This window comes from Oryctolagus cuniculus, chromosome 11, assembly GCF_051225735.1.
Source record: "Oryctolagus cuniculus isolate XC-2025 breed Fujian yellow rabbit chromosome 11, ASM5122573v1, whole genome shotgun sequence".
Lineage (NCBI taxonomy): Eukaryota > Metazoa > Chordata > Mammalia > Lagomorpha > Leporidae > Oryctolagus > Oryctolagus cuniculus.
The window spans coordinates 113392935-113417972 of NC_142877.1; the positions used below are offsets into that span (position 1 = coordinate 113392935).

Genomic DNA, 25038 nt, shown 5'->3' on the forward strand with positions numbered 1-25038 from the left:
TGAAGCCAGGAGCTTCTTCCCCATCTCCCACATGGGTGCAGGGGCCCTAGCACTGGGGCCATCTTCTGCTGCTTTTCCAGTCCACTAGCAGGCAGCTGGATCAGAAGAGGAGCAGCTGGGATACGAACTGGTGCCCACATGGGATGCCACCTCTGCAAGCAGATGCTTAGCCTACTACGCCACAGCTCAGGCCCCAGGAAGAATTCTTTTTGAGGACTCAAAATGGCCTTCCTACATCTAAGGACAGTCCTCTTGGTTAAACAGTCACCCTAAGTCAATTCCAACATATTATCTCCTTCTGCAGGTACGGATTCTGTATTACTCACGAGGGACAAGAACACAGTGACTCAGTATAAAAGCCATTTACTGAACACCTATCACACACAGAGCCTGGTGGAGAGTACAGGAGAAATGAACACACGCAGTTCTGTTGTCAGTGACTGTGTTTCATGGGAGAAACGAAATGGTGGAGAGCCAAAGGACAAAACACGTCTACAAAACCAAACACGGGAAACTTCTCACACATGGAATGACTTAAAAAAAAAAAAAAAAAAGATTTATTTATTAATCTGAAAGGTAGAGTTACAGAAAGAGGGACAGAGAGAGAGACAGAGGTCTTCCATCCGCTGGTTTACTCCCAAATGGCCACAATGGCCGGAGTAAGCCGACTCAAAGCCAAGGGCAAGGAGCTTCTTCTGGACCTCCCACACAGAGGAAGGGCTCCAGCACTTGAGGCACCTTCTACTGGTTTCCCAGGCCACACACAGAGAGCTGGATGTGAAGAAGAGCAGCCAGGACATGAAGCAGCGCCCAGGTAGGTTGCTGGTGCCACAGGCAGAGGCTTAGCCCACTACACCACAGCGCTGGCCCTGCGGAATGACATTTTTAAAAGTTGCTCTTAATGAACACTTTCATAGTCTCACCTTCCCCATCAATTCAAACTCTAAGACCCTACTTTGTCAATTTTTAACAGAGATTGCCCGGGCCCCCTAACATTTTAAATCTGACCTGCCCTCACTTTAAGGGCCCGTAACATACATTCTGATTGTATCCTATGTAGCTATTAAAATGGTAGAAATAAAAGGAACATTTTTTTTTTTAATTTGACAGGTGGAGTTATAGACAGAGAGAGAGAGAGAAAGGTCTTCCTTCCATTGGTTCACTCCCCAAATGGCCGCTATGGCCGGCGCTGTGCAGATCCGAAGCCAGGAGCCAGGTGCTTCCTCCTGGTCTCCCATGGGGTGCAGGGCCCAAGCACTTGGACCATCCTCCACTGCCCTCCTGGGCCACAGCAGAGAGCTGGACTGGAAGAGGGGCAGCCGGGACTAGAACCCAGTGCCCATACGGGATGCCAGCGCCACAGGCGGAGGATTAGCCTAGTGAGCCGCAGCGCCGGCCCCCAAAAGGAACATTCCTGCATTAAAATCTTACACTATATTTCCTTTTCTCACGCAGTCAAGTGGTTCTCCAGTCCTTCCTCCTGTAACTCCTGTAACTCTACCATCTCATCTCCACTCCACTTCATCCCCTACGTGACAGCCGCACTGGCCACATGTACTTGCAAACTAGCACATTAAATCACTGTGAAATCCTCTAAGATTCCTCTTGATATGAAGACTGGAAAGTGATGACACCTCTCATAAACCACAGAGGGCCATGGTGAACAATGGTCGACAAACTTAGACTTCATGAATTAACCCAGTTCAATATGTGGCGAACTAATTACAGAAGACAGAATTCCCAGGTGGTACTGTATTTAAAATGACTGACTACAGTTCAAATCCTAAAGCAACTGACATAATTTAAGCCTTAAAGTGATCCCCTAAATATGCTATTAGCACCAAGTCAGTTTTTTGAGATTTAACTACATCTTGCCAACAGATGGACACTTGTACACACAAACTGAAACAAGTAACTAACATGTTACTAAGTGAAAAAATTATGTTGCTGAATAATGTGTAGAATAAAATTCCATACTTGTTATGTGCAGGTATCAAGAATCTATGCATGTCAATCAATAATTATGCTATATATGTATTTGGGTTCACATACACATATATAATTTATTCACTGATATTTATACACCAATATATGTCACATACACACATTTTACTTACACACACACACCATAAGACAAAAAAACCCAATACTTCCAGGGAGTAGGATGGAGGGTAGTAGGCAGTTGATTTTTACTTATTACTTTGGATATAAATGTATAATTTATTTAAATACATTTTAATGTGCATTTATTGCACTGATAATTTATCTTATTAAAATTTTAAGGAAACCAAAACAGATTTTACTTTCAGTACAAAAGGGAAACTGTGCTATAAAATAATCTTTGGTGAAAGTGGCTCTGATGGCTGCAGAATCTGAAGGTGGGGAGATCAACCGGACACTCCCGCTGCAACAGCCTACAGATGATTAAGGCAAAAAAAAAAAAAAAAAAAAACACAGAAATGAGCAGCAGCACAAATAAAGACAGTAAAGATATAGAGACATAACCAAGACAGCACCCACAGTAACCAGAAACTGTCTCCATGCATGGTAGAAAAGAAAAAAGTATGGAAAATTAAATACAACACTAAGGTTCCAAGTCTAGCTGTAGCTGCCTGGCCAAACAGGAATGACATTGCCACAACAGGGAAATCTGAAGCATGAACTGGTCTGAAGTCACAATGGAACCCGCAACAGAAAGCGTCTACCAGACAGGTGGAGTGCAGGAGAGGTCAGGGTTAGGGATGGAGATCCAAGAGGAGAAACAGCCAAGTCCACGACAGGATTGAGACTTCTCTCCCACACTGATGTAGTCCACATTTATTGAACATCCACCATGTACTCCAAACAAAGAAAGGATAGAGAGAAAAGACAAGGGGGGTGTGGGGAGGGAGAGATGGAGCTGGGTAGATGGCAAGGGCTGAAAATAGAATCTTAAGGAATACTCACTTGTAGGCGGCAGAAATAGCAACAGAGGATAAAAGGCTAGGCAGGATCACGGACGATTCACAAAAGCCAGGGCACAGAGGACATTTGCCACTGCTCTTCAATCCCGTGCCCCTCACTCTAGAGGAGGTATTTCATAAGTCGATAACAGAGACAAATATATAACAGTGTCAGATGGACATATAGAAAGGGTAAAGCGAACAAGAATGCAGGCAAAAATGACCGAATTTAACAAACAGGAGCTTAGGGGTTTTGACTTAGTAAAAAGGATGGCAGCAAAACTAATGAACCCAGGTCAGAACGAAAAATAGACATAACATCTTTACATGTATTTTAACAAAACTTGCTCCTTTTTTCTTAAAGATATATTTATTTATTTTTTTGAGAAGCAGAGTTACAGAGAGAGGGAGAGACACAGAGAAAGGTCTTCCATCCTCTGGTTCACTTTGCAAATGGCCACAACAGCCAGGGCTGGGCCAATCTGAAGCCAGGGACCAGGAACTTCTGGGTCTCCCAAAAGCATGCAGGGGCCCAAGCACTTGAGGCATCTGCTGCTGCTTTCCCAGGCCATAGCAGAGAGCTGACTGGAAGCAGAGCAGCCGGGACATGAACCAGCACCCATATGGGAAGCCGGCATTGCAGGCAGAGGCTTAACCTACTATGCCACAGCACCAGCCCCTAAAACTTTCTATTTTGAGGTACTTGTTTTCTAAGTGGTAATAACATTTTTAAAAAGTTTTGATACATTCAACTATCTACTGCTACCCCAATCAAGGTCATTTTTACTTCGTTTATATTTTGGCCCTGCACCTTGGATGCGACTGTTTTCTCACCCATTTGAAACTGTTCAAATTGGGCCTCTACAAGGCCTCCTAAATGACATTTGTTCCATGAAGCTCTTCCTAGTTACTTCCAACTAGAAGTCATTTTTATGTTCTCTGAACACAGACAGCACTGTTTTGTTTTTAGGACACTTGCTTTTATCTACCAAAATTTCTTTAAGGTTAAGACTTATCTGTTCATCTTTGTATTTTCCTTGAAAGTTAATCAAATAACTCACAAAGTACAGGCCCAGCTCTGTATGAGAAGGGAGGGCTTGCAGAAACCTGAAACCACAAATCACAGGTCAGCCAATGCACTCCACGCCCAGGCCATCACTTATTCATTCAGTCAATACACATCATCTTAGCAAGAAGTCTCCAACACTGTATGAAGTCCAAGAAAAGAAAAAGCTCGTAAAGCTCTGAAAACACAGGGGAGAGCGAGTAGAAAATAATACATACAAAAATACCATTTGGTTAAGTGCCATATTTACCAGCCGTGCCACCACCACCATCTCATTTCCCAGGGTAAAAGAAACCAAGAACATTTCACAAGCAATTAATGCTTAAAATAAGTTGTGAAAACGGCAGCAGTTTTCCAGATGGACTGAAGGGGGGGGGGGGGGGGCTTTGCGGTAACAGGACAGAATTCCAAATGTGTGAAACAGCAAGACAGGAGCGAAGAAAGGCAGGCAGGTAAATACATCCCAAACGACAGAAGTCTGTTAAAAAGATTCATATTAAATTCTACTGGTTCTAAGGTACTAGGAGAATGTTTGAATTTTCTACACCGACAGAAATACTTTAAGTTATACTTACCAGAAAACAGCAAATAACAGTTAAGTACGGAAGCATCCGTCCGCACGGCACACAGTACAGAAGGAAGGAAGGGGAACGGCAGAGTGAAGCGCGCACGGCTGAGACACGGCGTGCGCACGGTGAGGCAGGGAATCTGCGCTTCTGACACCAATGTCTTTCATTAGCCTTCTGTTCTAAGTCCGTACTTTTTTTTTTTTTTTTTTTTTTTTTTGACAGGCAGAGTGGACAGTGAGAGAGAGACAGACAGAAAGGTCTTCCTTTTTGCCGTTGGTTCACCCTCCAATGGCCTCCACGGCTGGCGCGCTGCGGCCGGCGCACCGCGCTGATCCGAAGGCAGGAGCCAAGTGCTTCACCTGGTCTCCCATGGGGTGCAGGGCCCAAGCACTTGGGCCATCCTCCACTGCACTCCCTGGCCATAGCAGAGAGCTGGCCTGGAAGAGGGGCAACCGGGACAGAATCCGGCGCCCCGACCGGGACTAGAACCCGGTGTGCCGGCGCCGCAAGGCGGAGGATTAGCCTATTGTGCCGCGGCGCCGGCCCTAAGTCCGTACTTCTGAGAAGTACAACACACCCGAATGACAGGACAACAGTTACTTTAAACCCAGAAAGAAGGATGATATATAAACAGCAAGAATAAAGATACAAATTTTTTAGTTATGTATTTATTTTATTTGAGAGGCAGAAGAACAGAAAAATCTCTACCTGCTAGTTTCACTCCTGAAATGCCTACAGCCAACTGTGAACTCAATCCAATTCTTCCACACGGGCAGCAGGAACCAACTACTTACAACATCACCCACTGCCTCCCCAGGTGTACATCAGCAGAAAGCCGCAATCCAGAGTGGGGCCTGGACTGATCCCGGCCACTCTGAAATGGGATGCAGGTGTCCCAGTTGGTGGCTTAATCGCTCTTCTAAACACCTGCTCCAAGATGGCACTTTCAAGGCAGAAAATAACTGTAAATGTTCTAACACTGTTAGAGAAACATGTCTACAAATGACTTAACTTACATGAGGGGTCTTCAATATATTCATGGAAAATACACATTATAAAAAAACTATATATGGATTTCAAATTTCTTTTTGCAAGAAAATGAACTCATGCTAACTTGTTATGACAGGTCTGAACAGGATCTAGTCTGAGGCACTGAGAAAAATCAGATCTTAACTCAAAAACAGCTCCTGGGCCACTGCTGTGGTGCAGCAGGTAAAGCCGCCGCCTGCAGTGCTGGCATCCCATAGGGGCGCCAGTCCAAGTCCCGGCTGCTCCACTTCTGATGTAGCTCTCTGCTATGGCCTGGGAAAGCAGTAGAAGATGGCCCAAGCTCTTGGACCCCTAAACCCACATAGGAGACCTGGAAGAAGTTCCTGGCTCCTGGCTTCGGACAGGCCCAGCTCCGGCCATTGTGGCTATTTGGGGAGTGAACCAGCAGATGGAAGACCTTTCTCTCTACCTCTCCTCTCTCTGCCTATAACTCTACTTCTCAAATAAACAAAATCTTAAAAAGAGAGAGAGATGGGAGGGGAGGTAGGGAAAGGGAGGGGAGGTAGGGAAAGGGAGGGGAGGTAGGGAAAGGGAGGGGAGAGGAAGGAAAACAGCTCCTGTGAGAGCAACATGAATTCTGCTAAAATCTAAACAAGAACTAGATGCTCATATTGATGGCGGCGCCTGGGTAGAAGAAAGGTGAAAATCACTGATGCTTTATAAAATGTTTATGGGGACAATTCCTCAAAGAAATCAGAAGTTTACAAATGGACTAACTTGTTTTAGGAAAGGCAGCAGTGAAGTTGAAGATGAAGCCCACAGCGACAGACCTTCCACTTCAGTTTGTGGGGAAAAGACTGACCCTGTTGGTGCCCTAATTAAAGAGGACAGAAGATGAACAGCAGACACAACAGTCAACACCAGAGACATCTCAACTGGCTCAGCCAACACAATTCTGACGGAAAAGCTCAAAACTGCCGTGGCCAGATCAGCGACAGAGAGGAACAGAGCTTTTAATGGAAATTTTAAACAAGTCCCATCGAGAGCCTGAAGCATTTCTTTGGAGAACAGTAACAGTAGATGAAATACGACTTCACGTGTACCATCTTGAAGACAAAGTGCAATCAAAGCAAGGGCTACCAAGAGACGAGAGTGGTCTAGCCAAAGCAAAAGGGAACTGGTCAAGAGCAAAGTCATGGCAACAGCTTCTTGGGTGCTCAAAGAAGTTGCTTCTGGAGGGCCAAAGAACAATAACATCAGCTTATTATGAAAATGTTTTGAGATACAGAGATGGGGAGAGAGAGTGCACACACTTCCATGTACTGGCTCACTCTCCAAAGAGCTGCAACAGCTGGGGCTGAGTCAGACTGAAGCCAGGAGCTGAAGCTGGGAGCCTAGAACTCCATCAGGTCTCCAATGTGGGTGGCAGGGACCCAAGTACTTGGCTATCTTCAGAGGCTTTTCCAGGTGCGTGAGCAGGGAGTTGAATCGGAAGAGGAGCAGTAAGGGCTCAATCCGGTGCCGATATGGGATGCCTCTGTCAGATGCAGTGGCTTAACCTGCTGTGTCATGATGCCAGCCCTGCTTTTCCTCCCTGCTCTCGTCAAACATGGGCAATTTTGGCTGTTGTTTTTTTTTTTAAGGTTTTATTTATTTATTTATTTGAGAGGTAGAGTTACAGACAGTGAGAGGGAGAGACAGAGAGAAAGGTCTTCCACCCATTGATTCACTCTCCAAATGGCCGCAACAGTCGGAGCTGTGCCAATCCAAAACCAGGAGCTCCCTCCTGGTCTTCCCATGTGGGTGCAGGGGCCCAAGGACTTGGGCTATCTTCCACTGCTTTCCCAGGCCACAGCAAGAGAGCTGGATTGGAAGACGAGCAGCCAGGACTAGAACTGGCACCTATATGGGATGCCAGCGCCACAGGCAGAGGATTAACCTACTGCACCATGGCGCTGGCTTTTCCCAGGGGCATTAGCAGGGAGCTAGATTGGAAGCAGAGCAGCCGGATCTCGAACCAGTACCCACCTATACGGGATGTTGGCACTGCAGGTGGCACCTTTGCCCACGATGCCACAATGCCATACCAGAACCCTCAGTTCTTTAAGGGGAGGACTCAATGGCTGATACTACTGCTTATAAATGTCTTAAACTTGACAGACTAATGTTAAGAAATAAAACTTGGTTTTTATCCTTTAATCACACTATCCCCATGAACTTTGTGTATTAGATCATTTTGTGTATTATTTTCCCATTCACAAAAACTTTTATATCAACTAACTCCTCCGCAGTGAACTGCAAAATGCGGCCACAATCTGTCACAGCCACTCCCTGGAGAAGTGGGTCTTCTGAATCGAAATTTGCTCTCAGTCTTGTGACCCACACTGGCTGTGGGACACATGTGACATAAGCAGAGACTTGACAGGAGCTGTTCACTGGGGCGTGCCCTCTCTTGCTGTCCTCCAACACTATTTTGAACCCCCCCAAACCAACCAACCTCCCAACTGTTAAGCGTGAGAGATCAACCTGAACCACCCAGGCCTGGCCAGCCCAGCCAAAGGAGAGGACTCACCACGTTCTTGATACAACTGTGACCAAATAAATTATTAACATTATTCTAAGCCACTAAGTTTTGGGAAAGTCTGTTATACAGCAAGACCTGCCAGATACAATCAGACAACACAACATTGACATGGCAAAGCTCAACACTGATACCAATTCACACTGTCTTACTGTAGCTTGAAATCAGGCTGTGCTCGTCCTCCAACTCTGTCTTTGCAGCTGTTCTGGTTACTCCAATCTTTGGCCTTTCCACTTATTTTAGAATTAGTGTGTCAATTTCTGTAAAAGTCTGCCCAGAATTCTGATTTGGATTCTATGCATCTACAGATCAGTTGGGGAGAATCAACATCCAAGAATACTGAGTCTCTCAGACCACGAACAATCTCCCTGTGCTCCAATCCCTTACCCAAAAACATGGGTTCCTAAGGGTTATGACTAGCTTTCTCTAGGTTGTGCTGAAATCAAATGCTCCACCTGAGGCTTCTGACACCTATCTCTGTCTCAAGTCCACTACATCCCTTAAGTACCACCTTCTAAGACAGTGTGGTACTAGAATCAAGAGAGAGAGTGTCGCTCCCCCTCTTCGTGGAGGAACGACACAGGACCCTGCGCTGTTCTTTCGTCTGCTCGGCCCTCCCCGGGTTTGCTGCTGGTTCTTCCCGGGTTGGCTACTATCCCTTCCACCTCCGTGGAAGGGCAGTTCCCCCTGGCCACATTCCCCACTTCCGCAGGGGAGCGGCACACCGCCGGCCGGCTTTCTCAGGGGCTGCACGGGTGTTCCTTCAGCTAGATGTTCCCCATAGATGTTCCTGGTGAATGCCGTCTCTCTCCTCCTTTATAGTCCTCCTCCGCCAATCCCAACTCGGCTGCCCACACGCCGAGTACGCTGCTCTCCTCCAATCAGGAGCAAGTCCTACAGTTTATTAGCTGAACTGGAGGCAGCTGTGTAGAAGCTGTTTACTTCTCTCCCAGCGCCATATTGTGGGAGAGCAGATGCATAGAATAAGTCTTAATTCCAGTAACTCAGTCTAGTCCGGTTTGCTCCCCACAGAGAGAAGAAGAAATCGATCAATGGAACAAAATAGGAAGCCCAGAAATAGGTGCACAGGTGCAAAGACAATTCAGTAAAAGCAAGAAAAGTCTTTTCAACAAATGGTATTAGGACAACTGGAAAACCATACACACACACAAAGTTCCTAGGTCCATAACTTATACCATATGTAAAATTCAACTTAAAATAGACCGGACCTAAAAATATAAAACACAAAACTATAAAACTTCTACCTGAAAAACTGTGACCTTAGATTAGCCAAAGATTTCTAAGATATGACATTAAAAACAGGACAAAAGAATAAATTTATAATAAACTGGAGTTCACTAGAAACTTCTACATTATGGGGAGAATAAAAAGATAACCCACAGCAAAGAGAAAATACTTGTAAAGTGCCTACCTGATAGAGAACTTTTATCCAGAGTACATAAGACCTCTCAAAACTCAACCGTGAGAAAATAAAGCCACAATATCACCACATACCTACAAGAATGACTAGAATTAAAAAGCATAACAAAGGTGCGTGTCTTGGGACAGTGGTCACGCACACGCCCAGATCAGGGTGCCTGGAGTCCTGGCTCCTCTGCTTCTCATCCAGTTTCCTGACATCGTGCACCCTGAGAGGCAGCAGATGATGCCTTAATACTTGGGTCCCTGCCACGCTTGTGGAAGACCCAGCTGGAGCTCTGGGCTCCTGCTTCAGCACAGCCAGCCTTTACTATTGTAGGCATCTGGGAAAGGAACCAGCAGGCGGATGAACTTTGTCTGTCTCTCTCTGCCTTGCAAATGAAAAATAAATTAATAAAAAAAAGATGTTATACAGAGTAACAATACCGAGCTCTGGTAAGGCTATGGAGGAACTGAAAACCTCATCTCAAATGATAGAATCTCAAATGACACAGCCGCTGTGGAAACAGTTCATGTACAGTGTGCTATACACCTACCATATGATCTATCTATTCTATGAGGACACAGATCCATATAAAAGCCTGAGGTCACAGCCTAAAACTAGAAACAACCCAAATATCAGTCACAGGATAAATGATGAACAAATTGTGGCATATTCACAGTTAATACTACTTGGCAATAAAAACGAATAAACTATTAGCATGTGCAATAACGTGGATGGCTCTCAAACTAATTATGCTGGGTGAATTTAAAATAATCAGGTAAAAAATGACTGTGTGCTTCCACTTTTGTAAAATACTAGAAAATGCAAAGTTACCTCTGGTGACAGGAAGCAGACCAGCAGCTGCCTGGAGCCATGCCCGGGGATGGGGGGAGGGGGGAGGGGGGAGGGAGGGAGTGCTGGAAGGGTTACAGCAGAGCAGGAGGAAACCTCTGAAGATGATTCATATGCTAATCATCATGGCCACGAGGACTGCACAGTTGCATATCTATGTCAAACTTAACAAAGTATAAACTTTAAGGATGTGCAGTTTATTTTATACCAAGTTTACCTCCATAGAGTTGCTAAAAATTAAAATAATGAATTCCTGCTCCACTTAGTACAACCCATTTTGTTATTTTTTGGGGGGAAGAGGGAAAAAGTAAAGAGAAAAGGGACAAGGCACCAGGCTGCCCTAAAACCCCACAGAGAAAGTCTAAGGGAAAGGAAGATGACAGGTTTGGTAGCAAATTAGCTATGAGATAAAAAACAGATATAAAAAGGCAGGTTTTCCTCAAAATATTGCTACGAACCCTTTAGCCCTTGCCCATGCTCCCTTCGTCTTGTCATATCTTACCATTCTGTGCTCACCTGCCCCCAACTACTCCAGAAGGGCAGAGGTCACACAGTTTCTCATTCCTTAAAGCACCCCTAACACCTAGCAGAGCGCTTGGTCTGTGCACACAGGCTATAGCATAAAGCTTAGGAGTCCAGGGCTCCAAAGTCAGATTACTGGGATTCAAATCACTGGCAGCACCTTCCAGCTGTGTCATTTTGGGAAGAGTTATATAATCTCTCTCTGCCTCAAGTTCTTCATCTGGAAAAAGAAGATAATAACAGTACCAACCTCAGAGGGTTGCTGAGATGACTCAGTCGATGTATGAACAGGCCTGGCGCACCGTGATCATTAAATTACAGCTCTGTTACTGCCGTCACTGCCGTCATCACCATCATCGTTGTCTCCAATAACTTAAGAGCATTTAAAGGAGATTGAGAATTATCTGAATTATGAAGTCAAATCTGTATCTGGAGAATAAGTGGCTTCAGCAGGAGGCACAAAGTATGTAAAGAGCCATGTAACTGTGTTAGGAGGCGGAAAAGTGGCTGGGGTAGGGGGCGGCAAGGAGACGCCAACGGATGCACAGTGTGGGGCAATAAACTGGAGTTGAAGGAGTGACGTAAAATGACCAGGTCTGACCAAAATGAGAATATTAATAAGAAAAGGAAGAGAAAATTCAAGTGATTTTTATGTCCAAGTAAATTTCAAGTGCAGAACAGAGCAGGTAACATGCTCTCTCTTCCTATCTAAAAGGGCCAAAAACCAATGGGAAACCAGTAAGAAGATAACAAAAAGGGAGGAACATGGGGTCCAGACCACAGGGCTGCCCCTCTGCATGGATTATGCTCACCAGACTCTGCTTCACAGGTAGCTGTCAGGCACCTGACGGCTTCACCTGACACCCATCCCCTCCGGGGACAGGGACGGGGACGGGGCTCCGACAGCAGCCACGCAGCAGTGTGGGAATCCCTAGGTCGGCACCGACCCCTTGCTCTGTTCAGACCTGTAATCTCTCCTGACTTTGATTTAATGCAGCAATTACTGGTAATGCGGTTTGAAGAAGATAAATGCCCACTGCAGCCGGCTGTCGCTTACTCTGCTCATGATGCAAGAACATTTTTAAATTAAAATTCCCTTTATGATAAAGGAGCTGCTTCACTGAGCGTTCCTGTGCAGCCCTGATACGGAGCTTGCCCCAAAGCGGATTAGAAATAAAAGTTGCCCTCCCGCTTCTGGCAAAGCATGCATATGTACAATTACTCCATCACCCAAAGCGAGCTCCTGAGCCTGGGATTCTCTGTTTACAGAAGGAGGTCCTGGCAACAATTTCCTTCTACTTCTCACAGGGTCAGCATTACATGATTTCCACTGATGAAGACTCATTTCTCCTTTGGCAAAAAAAAAAAAAATTCTCTTAATTCCTTTTAAATAAATATGCAAAGAAAACATTCAAAACTACACACGCATAAAAAGATTTTGTACCCTTTTCATTTGGAAAATATAAAGGAATCTAAAAACAAAACATCAAAAAAGAAGGCCAGTTGTAGTTTCATTCATAATAAATGGTTTGTTATATCTTATCTCTCTAGGAATTTGAGTGATTAAGTCATAAGTGAAATAAACATAGAGAAGGGTCGACCAGGGACTTTTTCCCATGATATAAAGCACAAAGCCATTATGTCACAGGATTCTAAGGTGTCTACATTAGCTACTCCAAGTCAACGTACTATTGGCAAGCTAGTTACAAAACCACCACCACTCAATAACCAAAGGCAAAATAACTATGTGGAACCTCAAAAAGAGAACAACTAGTACAGGTTTACCGGTTCCTGAACACGTCAATAAAACTTTTGGTCCAATGATAAATCTTCCCAACCCATAAAGCAGAAATAAAGGGGAAAACAGTAATGAAGTCATGGTTAGCTAGGGGCAGTTATTCTGACTGCTTGCAGAGGACGGTCATTGACAATTATTCTTTGGAAAAGAGAAAGAAAGAGCGAGCACAACACAAGGTCCATACAAGTTTATTCTTTTTTTTTTTTTTTTTTTTTTTTGACAGGCAGAGTGGACAGTGAGAGAGAGAGACAGACAGAAAGGTCTTCCTTTTGCCGTTGGTTCACCCTCCAATGGCCTCCATGGCTGGCGCGCTGCGGCCAGCACACCGCCACGCTGATCCAAAGGCAGGAGCCAGGTGCTTCTCCTGGTCTCCCATGGGGTGCAGGGGCCCAAGCACTTGGGCCATCCTCCACTGCCTTCCCGGGCCACAGCAGAGAGCTGGCCTGGAAGAGGGGCAACCGGGACAAAATCCTGTGCCCCGACCGGGACTAGAACCCAGTGTGCCGGCACCGCTAGGTGGAGGATTAGCCTAGTGAGCCGCAGCGCCAGCCACGAGTTTATTCTGCAAGGCAGAGGCAGAGACAGACACCTCAGACCCAGTGTGCATCTCCTTTTCCTATACAGCTCAATTTCAGTACCAAAGTTGAAAGTTAGGAACTGATTTTTTTTACTTCTACTATAGGAGATTTTTTTTGGTGTCTCAATCACAATTAATTCAACTAACATTCGACTAAGAGCTTCTAAAAACGCAAATCACATCCCACTTCAGAAAAGTGCCATATGCCTTCTCAGGAAATCCAAGATTAAGACTACACTACCTCTCGGGAGGCTCTGCCAAGACCGACTTCAATCTTAGGGTGAGAAGACGGAGCACTGTCATCCCCCAACATCAATGCCACTCTCAAGTACGCATGGCTCTGAGGCTCTGTCAGATGGACAGACAGATATCTTTGGGAAACTGGATGAGTAAATAATGTATACATTGATATATACTCCTTTGCCCTTGGAAAAACAGCCTGGCATAATTAATAAGATTAAAAAGGGATTTAGGATAAATAAGATGAAAGTCTGATCCTTACAGGATTAAACCCCAAATCCTAGTATGAATCCAGCGATTTTTAAGATCAACACCATATAACAGGATTAAACCAATAGCCGCTTTTGTTCTCATATTGGAAACAATAACAGTTGGCAAATCCAGGCCTACAGCACCACCTCATCGGCTAAAACAGTGGGGAGTTCAGGACTTAAACTTACTCTGCCTAAGCTTGCTGAGTGCCCGACCTATGCACGTCCAGAATCCTTTATCTTTCATTTCAGAGTCCAAAAGCCTGGTAAACTTTTTTTTTTTTGGTTTGTTTTTTTTTTTTTTTTTTTTTTGTAATGGCAGAAGAGGGATTCATTTAGTGATAAATACAATCTAAACTGGTATTACTATAAGGCTATTATGATATGAATATGCAAAAAACATCTAAGGGTGGGTGGTTAGCCTTGCAGTTACATTTCCACTTCAAGGGCTATTGCTGTAGTGTAGTGGGCAAAACCACTTCCTGCACTGCCTGCATCCCATATGAACACCAGTTCGAGTCCCAGCTGCTCTACTTCCGATCCAGTTCTCTGCCATGGGCTGGGAAAGCAGTAGAAGATGGCCCAAGTCCTTGGGTGCCTGCACCCGTGTGGGAGACCCAAAAGAAGCTCTTAGCTCCTGGCTCCTGGCTTCGGACCAGCCCACCTCCAGCTGTTGCAGCCATCTGGAGAGTGTACCAGTGGTCAAAAGACTTTCTCTCTCTCTCTCTGTAACTCTGCCTTTCAAATAAATGAGTAAATCTTTAAAAAAAAATTTTTTTTTAAAGAAAAAAATGCCCACTTCTTACATCAGAGTCCCTGGTTTCATTCCCATTGCCAGTTCCTGATGCCTGCTTTTTGCCAATGCAGCAGTGACGGCTCAAATAACTGGGTTCCTGCCACCCACATGGGAGACCTGGACTGAGTTCCCAGCTCCTGGTTTTCACCTTAGCCCAACCCCAGCTGTTACAGGTATTTGGGAACTAAACCATTGGATGAGAACTCTCTACTTGTCTTCTCTCTCTCACTGTCTCACTTGCTCTCTCTCAATAATTTTTTTAAACACTCTAGCTGTAAATAAATGAATCAGTGTGGTTACCAGGTGCTGTCCCATACCTGCCTAGGGATGTTAGCATGAAGTACACATGTATTGCATATCCTTTATAAAATCCAAAAGATTCCAAATCCAAGAATTTCAGATAAAAGATTGTGGATCTATATTAACTTTCTGAATGAGTCATTCTTTAGCTTAAAAAAAGTAGCCATAACAAACTAAAGTTGCTGAAACAATAAAACGGTTAACAAATTACATTTGGTGTGTCTAAGGTGGACATGCACTGGGGATGAGCCAGCAGAGACAGATGTAGCTGGAACCAGATAAGCTACAGGCTGATACTCAATTTTAACAATGGCCAGGAAAATGGCATGTTTTAAGGGAAATGTCTCAAAAGTTGGTTTTGGAGTAAGGTTTTAAAATTCACCATCAATCAAAAGTAAGTAAGAACAAAAAACTTGAGGGGGTGGAGTATATACCAGAAAAGATAACCAGAAGGTTCCATTCAAACGGTAAACATAAATGAATATATGCCTCCTTTATATGTTTAGAGCCCTGTCATCCTTAGAATTCTAATTTCTTAAAAAAAAAAAAAAAACACAGAAACAATTTGGAAGATAATACATGTACCATTTAGTTCTTTAGGAACATTCATGTTAATCAATTTGTAAGAAACCTCACATCTATTTTTACAAACTGATTTCAAATGCCACTTATTTCTCTTGGAACATTTATATTTATGTATCAATTTATGCATATGTTTCTCTTTACAGATTTACTCTTTAATTAACATCAAACAAAGCAACTAACTGTGCCTCCAGGAAAGTGGAAATACATACTCTTCTTCCCGCTAAGTACAAGTTAAACTCTTTCATTTTATATATATTAAACAAACCTAAGGGTAAGGAGTAGAATGCAAACTGAGACGAGACCTCAGGCCGGGTAAGTTCCTTGGCTTTTCTTTTTGCCTTACAGAGTTTGTAATTGGAGCTGCAGAATCTGGAAACACCAAGGAACACGCACAAAAGCCTCCTCGCTACAAACAAAGGATGAGAAAGGGACAGCCTGGCAAGATGGAAAACAGGTACCCTGCTCTAATCCAGCCAGAGTCCACCTCCCAGCTAAGGCAGCGTGGGGAGCTCAGACTTCTATCCTCGGCAGGCTATCACCAGGCATCCCCACATCCCCAGCCCAGTGACACTACAGCAGTGAGGAGCTCACTCACTGAACCCCACAAGATTATATGACTTTCTTTTTGAAGGGGGAGAATCTTCAGGATATAGAGACAGGCAATGAGTTCTTAGATTTGACACCAAAAACATAATCCACTAGACAATTGATAAATTTCACTTAAAAGTTTCCTTTATCCTGTGAAAGATCCTGTTAAGATGGCGAGCTATTAAGTGAGAGAAAATATTTGCAAGCCACATATCTGACACATTTTAGAACATAAAAGGAAATTCAAAATTCAACAACAAAAAATTTCAATTAGAACATGGGCAAAAGACACTGACCTCTCACCCACAAGGACAATGTTAAATATGCACTAAACTGTAACGAGATAGCATGATACAGACACAAGCCTATCAGAATGACTTTCAAAAAACCTAACACCACCACATGCTGATGAGGATGTGGAGAGACTGAATAATTCCTGCATTGCTCCTAGGAATGTCAAGCGGTACCGGAACTCTGGAGAGGAGCTTAGCCACTTCCTAAAAAAGCAAACATGCAACCATCACTGGATTCAGCAACTGCACTGCGCGGCACTCACCCCCGAGAGATGGTGACTTCTGTTCACACAGAAACCTACACACAGATGTTTATAGCAGATTTATTCATGATAGAAAAAAAGAAACAACTAGATGTCCTTCAGTGTCTAAATGATTAAACAAACTACTGTACATCAATGCACAACAGAGCAATACAAAGGCATGAACGACTGAAAGTTACAACCACCTGGCTGCATCTGTAGAGAACTATGGGTGTGTGTGTTAAGAATGCCAACCCACAAGGATTCTGTGCTATTTTGTTTATATTAGCATCTAGAAAAGAGAAGAGGAGCTGCCGTGAGGCAGAGAGGAAGGGGTGGGGGACAGGTGGAAGGAGGCCCAGTACAAACAGGCAGCATGGGCTCCTTGCAAGGTGGGAAGGCTCTGCACCTGGCGACGCCCTCTGCACTGTGACGCTGCTCTACGGTTTTGTGTGGCGCCATGATCAGAGAAATGGGGCTGAGTTATTCTGCAGAATCACATGTGGATCTATGCTTATCTGAAAATAGTTTAATGAGAAGGAAAGTCTATCTGTTGCCTTCAAGGACAGTAGTGGCAAATCAAAATGTACAGTAACCTGTGGAGTGGTTATGTAATGCAATGTTCTTGCTCTTAGACAATATACATGGAGTTATTTGAGACTAAAGAAACATTTTGTACACATAAAATTTCTTTTTTTAAACTTTTATTTAATGAATATAAATTTCGAAAGTACAACTCTTGGATTATAGCGGTTTTTCCCCCCATAACTACCCTCCCACCTGCAAACCATCCCATCTCCCACTCCCTCTCCCATCTCATTCTTCATTAGGATTCATTTTTAATTATCTTTATGTACAGAAGATCAAATTAGTATATACTAAGTAAAGATTTCAATAGTTTGCACCTACACAGACATACAAAGTATAAAGTACTGTTTGAATACTAGTTTTACCGTTAATTGGCATAGTACAACACATTAAGGACAGAGATCCTACATGGGGAATAAGTGCACAGTGACTACCATTGTTGATTTAACAATTGACACTCTTATTTATGACGTCAATAATCACCTGAGGCTCTTGTCATGAGTTGCCAAGGCTATGGAAGCCTCTTGAGTTCACAAAATCCGACCTTATTTAGACAAGGCCATAATCAAAGTGGAAGTTCTCTACTCCCTTCAGAGAAAGTTGCCTCCTTCTTTGATGGCCCATTCTTTCCGCTGGGATCTCACTCACAAAGATCTTCCATTTAGGTTTTGTTTTGTTTTGTTTTGTTTTGTTTTTTTGCCACAGTGTCTTGGCTTTCCATGCCTGAAAAACTCTCATGGGCTTTTTAGCCAGATCCGAATGCCTTAAGGGCTGATTCTGAGGCCAGAGTGCTGTTTAGGGCATCTGCCATTCTATGAGCCTGTTGTGTATCCTGCTTCCCGTGTTGGAACACTCTCTCCTTTTTAATTCTATCAGTTATTATTAGCAGACACTGGTCTTGTTTATGTGATCTCTTTTATACTTAATCCTATCTTTATGATCAATTATGAACTTAAATTGATCACTTTAACTAGTTAACATGGCATTGGTACATGCCACTTTAATGGGATCTGGAATCCCATGGCACGTTTCTAGCTCTACCATTAGGGGTAAGTACAAGTGAGCATGTGCCGAACTGTACATCTCCTCCCTCTCCTATTCCCACTCTTATTTTTAACAGGGATCAATTTTCAGTTAAATTTAAACACCTAAGAATAACTGTGTATACACATAAAATTTAGTTTACTTTTCAATAGTTCAGGAAAACAGCAGAACAGAATACATATGTGGCAAAATAATATGAAAAATATTGGCCAGCGCCACGGCTCAATAGGCTAACCCTCCACCTAGCAGCGCCGGCACAGAGGGTTCTAGTCCCGGTCAGGGCGCCGGATTCTTTCCCGGTTGCCCCTCTTCCAGGCCCGCTCTCTGCTGTGGCCAGGGAGTGCAGTGGAGGATGGCCCAAGTGCTTGGGCCCTGCACACCATGGGAGACCAGGAGAAGCACCTGGCTCCTGCCATCGGATCAACATAGTGCGCTGGCCACAGCGCGCCAGCCGTGGCGGCCATTGGAGGGTGAACCAACGGCAAAAGGAAGACCTTTCTCTCTGTCTCTCTCTCACTATCCACTCTGCCTGTCAAAAAAAAAAAAAAAAAATACTGTTTGGAGGTGATGGACATTAATTATCTTAGTTGTGATTATGTCACAGGTGTTTACCAACGTCAAATTCCATCAGACTCTACACATGGGCAGTGAGTCTATAATTATCTCAAAACAAAAAAATTATTAAAATATTACTTAGCATTGAAATCAAGAATAATCTGGGTTTATCTGCCAGCACTTTTACATTTCAGTATCACCAAGAATGCAGTACAATGATCATGCAGAATGTTTATATCATGTGTTTCCTCCCAGGGAGATATTTCGTGACTTTACAACTCTTTCTGTTCATTAAACACATAACTGCTCATATCACAGGACAAAATCATAAGGTGAACACCTCCTCTTCATCACAGCTGTCTCATTTACTACTCCTGATGTTGCTTTTTTTTTTTTTTTTTTTTTTTTGAGAGGCAGAGTTATAAACAGGGAGAGACAGAGAGAGAGAAAAGTCTTTCATCTGCTGGTTCACTTTCCAAATGTCCGCAACAGCCCAGGCTGATCTGAAACCAGGAGCCAGGAGCTTCTTCTGGGTCTCCCATGCAGGTGCAGGGGCCCAAGCACTTGGGCCATCCTCCACTGCTTTCCCAGGCCACAGCAGAGAGCTGGATCAGAAGAGGAGTGCAGAAGGGATTCAAACCGGTGCCCATGTGGGATGCTGGCGCCACAGGTGGAGGCTTAGCCCATTACACCACAACACGGACCCCAGCTCCCGCTTCTTAAATGTATTAACTGAATGTTGTTGCTTTAGTAAAAGTTAGTAGAACTTCAGCGAAGTTCCTTCTAGTCATATGTTTAATTAGCTTATTTTCATTGAAAATTAGTTTATAAAAAGACCTTCTGAGTTTTAGAGTTTAAAAAAAAATTATTACCTCTAGACGAAGTTCCTTTGAATCATCATAGCCAAAAACATTTGGGCATTTGGGGAGTGAACCAACAGAGAGATCTGTCTTTGGCTCTCATTCCCTCTCTGTTGCTCTGACTTTTAAGTAAACAATAAATCTTTAAAAAAAAAAAAAAAAGCAAGATGCTGTTTACCACCCAAAACAAAAAACTTTAGGAAAACCAATCACTAAGCTGCACAATATTTTTAAGGTAGGAAATAACTTATTGGCTATCAGAAACTGTCCATGATGGATCTCCTCTCCCTCCATCCAGGTTGTCAGACTCACAGTCTGTCAGCTCCAGGCTAATCAGGTTTGGGACGTGTTCCCACAATCACCAGAAACAGAAAAGCTGCTCTGTGATAAGGCACGACAGATTCAGTATCCAAGGCAAGCCTGCTTTATGTCCCCGACACACAAGACAGTGCTTGGCCCTTGGTGATTTTGCACCATCTAGTAAATGAAGGAATAAATGGGGTTCAAAATCTATCTACTGGGCAGGCTTTGACTCCCTAATGCCCAGGTGCCTTACCCAAGAACTGTATCCTGGGGCACTTGCCTCAGCATCAAAAGCCACCTGCTAGAAGATGTCCTTGGATTCCAGACTGTGGCCCACAGACCTCCAGTGCACCTGACCCTCCCCTCTTCAGGTCTTCTCAGCCCCAGTGAGTGAGGCCATCCTAGTCTAGCTTTTCTTACACAAACAGGCCCCTACTCCAAGCATATCTCTTGTGTCCAGTCTGCTCTATTTGCACCTAAAACTACAGGCTGCCATCTACTGGAACACCCAATTTCAGAGGCCTCTGTGGTCCTGATTCCGTCTGGGAGTTCTGAACTACCTGTGGAAGTTTTAGTATGGAAGTTATGCAACCTCGGGCAATGCTGTACCTGTTGCTTTGCAGTCTGCTAGCAGCATTCTTTCACGATGCATCCCTTTACACAACAGGGTAAGTAGTCTGCCAGAGTCACAGTGACCATCAAAGCTTGGATTTATAGCTGGTTTTCCAGGATCTTCTGTCCAATTCATCCAATCTCATAAGTCAGCTGTATGTTATCATTTAATTTTCACACACAAAAATCCACTGAATAAAGAGACTTGAAAAGAAATTAAGTTCCTTAAAATCCAAACTCCATTATCATCTGGCACCAGGGCATGGCTTGATGTACACATACACTTTAATCTTGATTTATTAATTTATTCTTCATCTATATGTCAAGCAGCATTAATCATCTTTCAGCTTCCAAATACTACTTGGGGTACCGAGTTCACTATATTTTTGCTATGTTGGGAAATAGTAGGGACAGAAGAGTTAATGTTCTTTATATGGTTCACAGAGTCCACGGTCCCCTGACAACTGTGCAGAAGACACTGAACACATTATAAATACGTGCATGTTCTCGAGACTTGGCCTAGAGACTTTGTCAGATTCTCAGTGAGATTCAAGACCCAAAGCAAACACTAAGAATGAACAAAATTGTGAGATAATTTCATGTTAAAATCTATTTCATTCAAACACAAACACTTCTATTTTTTTCCTAGGCAAACCACTAATATTTCCAGGTTAAGTATCTCCCCCAAAGCCACTTCCTTATCTCACCTATGTTGAATGTTTTCCTCTGTTTAATGGGTCTTTACCTTTATTTCCAACGCCTATCTCCTTTCCCAAAAATCCTATCCTGGTCTCTGCTAAAGGCTAGGCCAGATCCAAATTCCAGGACCACCCTGCTGGGATTCTTTCAAGTCAAGAACCAACTGACAAGAAACATTCCTGCTCCCACATTCCAACCGTCTTACTAAGGGGCCAGTCCACTGAGAGAGACCTTTGGAGGTGGGGGAGGGGTTGGTTTTGTGGTTTCTTAAAAACAGCTGTTTCAGCTAATCTGGTTTCAAATCCTCAAGGAAAAATCTGGGGTCAAGAATATGTTGCCCCTTATGGTCGCATCAGAATCCTCCTCAAGTCATCCCACATCTTTGAGGCTGAGCAAGCTCTAAGGACATCCTCCTACTGTAGACTCACGGAAGTGGAAGCTCTCAGTCACTGAGAAAATTAAAGACTCCAAACCAGGGTTTCTTGACCATTTAAAAACCCTTGTTTTAACATACTTTTATCTTCTAAAACTTCCATCAACCCAGAATAGCCTACTTTTCTGCAATGTTTATTATAACTCAGAAGACTAACTATTCTTCTTTGAACTGTATAGCGCATCTTCCCCTAACCCTGCAATTCTTTCTGACTTATACCCCCTGTCATTTCCAATTGAGAGCACAGCTCTAAACACAAAAAAGATGGACTTTTGGGGCAAAATTCCTTTACGAGGAGCCGGTGCCCTGGCAGTGCCTGCAGCGCCAGCATCCCATACGAGCACCAGTTCATGTCCCGGTTGCTCCTTTTGGGATCCAGCTCTCTGCTTTGGCCTGGGAAAGTGGCGGAAGATGGCCCAGTGCTGAGGCCCTGCACATGAGGAACTACAAAGAAGCTCCTGGCTCCTGGCTTTGGATCGGCGCAGCTCTGGCCGTTGAGGCCATTTGGAGAGTGAACCAGTGGAGGGAAGACCTTTCTCTCTGTCTCTCCCTCTCACTGTCTGTAAAACTCTACCTGTCAAATAAATAAATAAATAATCTATAAAAAAATCTTAAAAAAATATGCAGGTTCCCGGATTCAGTCTCAGAATATCTGAAAAAGTGAGGTCTGAAGCAGGTTCAGGAATCACCATTTTAAAAATAAATTACTTCAAGAGGTGCGAAGAACAGACTGGATGCAAAATAATGAGGAGGACAGGAGAGTTTTCAGCCACTCAAGTGTCATAAAAGAAACAGTAAATAAACAACAGAACTGGGACAGGAGGGAGCCCAGAGGCGCTGGTTCACTGAGAACTTGCACGTGTGAGAAGTCAAGCCCAGAGCCGCTGGGGAAACGCCCCACCACATCACGAACAGCAACTTTCCTGAGAGCACAGGACACAGTGCAGGAGCCTTACACGGAACATGTGCTTTTTTGGATAAATAGCTGATAAAAGGAAGTCTCAATTTTCTCTCAAAATAGTAGAGTATATTTTTAGGTTTTGATTTCCAGTAATTTGAACTTTCAGGTTTTTTTTTTTTTTTTTTGAGACAAGTAGGAGTTAATGAACCATATTCCGTTGACTTTTTATTCAGTGATGAGTAAGAAAAAAAGTGATCTATTGTCCATTATCAACACATTAAGGGCCGTGACTACACAGAACATGAGATTTAAAGAAAACAACTTTCAGAGTTTCTCAATGTATTACAGGTTGCATTTATTATTTTTTCTTAATCTTGTTAATATCAGCACCATTCCCCTACTCCTTGTGCTTTTCTGGCTCCCATTTTAGTTCCTTATTTTTGAAATTCTTGTTTTCAAAGGTTTACTCTCTTGCCCTTGCTTCTCCACGCCAGTTGGCTTCCATCCAACCGCACCCCAGGGGGAGCTGGTTTGCTGGCTACCTCCCTTGAAAGATTCTTTCTAAAAGGTCACTATTTTCATTTGTGCTAATTACCTGGGGTGAGACAGATGAAGGAAAACTGAACTTTGGCACTGCAAAAACATGTTTCCAAGACCCACACTCTGAAACCTAACTGAGTAATGTGTATTGTATGGTTGGAGGATCGGGAATAAATATGTGAAGGTCAGAGAAGGAAATAAAGAAAAGTGAGACGTTGTGAAGGCCCAGTGCAGAAGAAAAGGCACCGAACAACAGCTAAGGGCAGCTTCAGCTGAACGCGCAATGATAAAAATATCGGAGCCAGCGCTGTGGCTTAGCAGGCAAAGCCCCGGCCTGCAGTGCCGGCATCCCATATGGGTGCCAGTTCGAGTTCTGGATGCTCCACTTCTGATCCAGCTCTCTGCTATGGTCTGGGAAAGCAGTGGAAGATGGCCCAAGGGCTTGGGCCCCTGCACCCATGTGGGAGACCTGGAAGAAGCTCCTGGCTCCTGGCTTCAGATGGGCACAGCTCTGGCCGTTGCGGCCAACTGGGGAGTGAACCAGCAGATGGAAGACCTCTCTCTTTCTCTCTGTCTCTGCCTCTGTAACTCTGCCTTTCAAATAAATAAATAATCTTGTAAAGAATACACTGGATTACAGGGAAGTCCTGGAACAGGAAACAGGAGTTGACATAAAGGTTAGTCAGTATAGAAAGTGGGAGAAGTCTGACCTGCAGGATACAAATGGTCAAGTAATCTGAGCTGTCCTTGTTCAAGGGCTTCAGTGGTGGAGGACAGGCAAGGTGTTCTACTTTCTAGCCGCATGGGGAGGTATACCACAGAACTCAAAGCAAGAAAAAAGGATTCAGAATCCAATAAACCCTAGAAGGCCACTAGCGAAGTGGCTGAGAGAGCCTCTGTTAACTAAATTATGGGGTTCAGGGTTGAACTCAGGTCCCAAGCTAGAAGGCTACCATGTACCAGCACAAAAAGGCCAGGTGACTAGCCAGCCTAATGCAGAGATGTCAGATGGTTTAAAGGCCAGGCTGAGCTGGTGGACAGCAGCTCCTTCATTGTCCAATTCAGGGAAAAGGGAGTTTAACTTGCAAGCCTTCAGCATCCGTAGCTGGGTAGGACAAGGAAGGGCAGGCAGAAACTGACAATTCTAAGCAAGATGGTGTGCTGTATGTTCAAGTCAGTCCAGCAAAGACTGCTTACTTGCTGAATATCCTGCCCTGTTTATAGGGGGAGCTAGAATGGCCTGTCTATGTGATAATACTGCAGAGTAGACACTCAGAATTAAATAACTGCTAATAAGCACCTTTGTAATTATCTGAGCACTACCATTATATCTTCTACCACATTATAGAGATTACAAATTTTTTTTTTTAATTTTTTTTTTTTTTTTTTTTTGACAGGCAGAGTGGACAGTGAGAGAGAGAGACAGAGAGAAAGGTCTTCCTTTGCCGTTGGTTCACCCTCCAATGGCCGCCGCTGCAGCCGGCGCACCGCGCTGATCCGATGGCAGGAGCCAGGATCCAGGTGCTTTTCCTGGTCTCCCATGGGGTGCAGGGCCCAAGCACCTGGGCCATCCTCCACTGCACTCCCTGGCCATAGCAGAGAGCTGGCCTGGAAGAGGGGCAACCGGGACAGAATCCGGCGCCCCGACCGGGACTAGAACCCGGTGTGCCGGCGCCGCAAGGTGGAGGATTAGCCTATTGAGCCACGGCGCCGGCGAGATTACAAATTTTGAATTCTTGAAGAAATAGCTTTAAACTGCAAAAAAGTGTTGCTACATTGTTTGTTTGTTTGTTTGTTTGAAAGGCAGAGTGGACAGTGAGAGACAGAGACAGAGAGAAAGGTCTTCCTTTTCTGTTGGTTCACCCCACAATGGCCGCTGCGGGCAGCA

At 44.1% G+C, this 25038-nt stretch overlaps 1 protein-coding gene across 38 annotated transcripts in view; it reads right to left on the minus strand.

Annotated features, from left to right (window-relative positions):
• The window catches only part of RBFOX2 (RNA binding fox-1 homolog 2), a 320553-nt gene that overhangs the window by 120011 nt on the left and 175504 nt on the right, over positions 1-25038 (minus strand). The gene's annotated exons all lie outside the window — the stretch shown is intronic.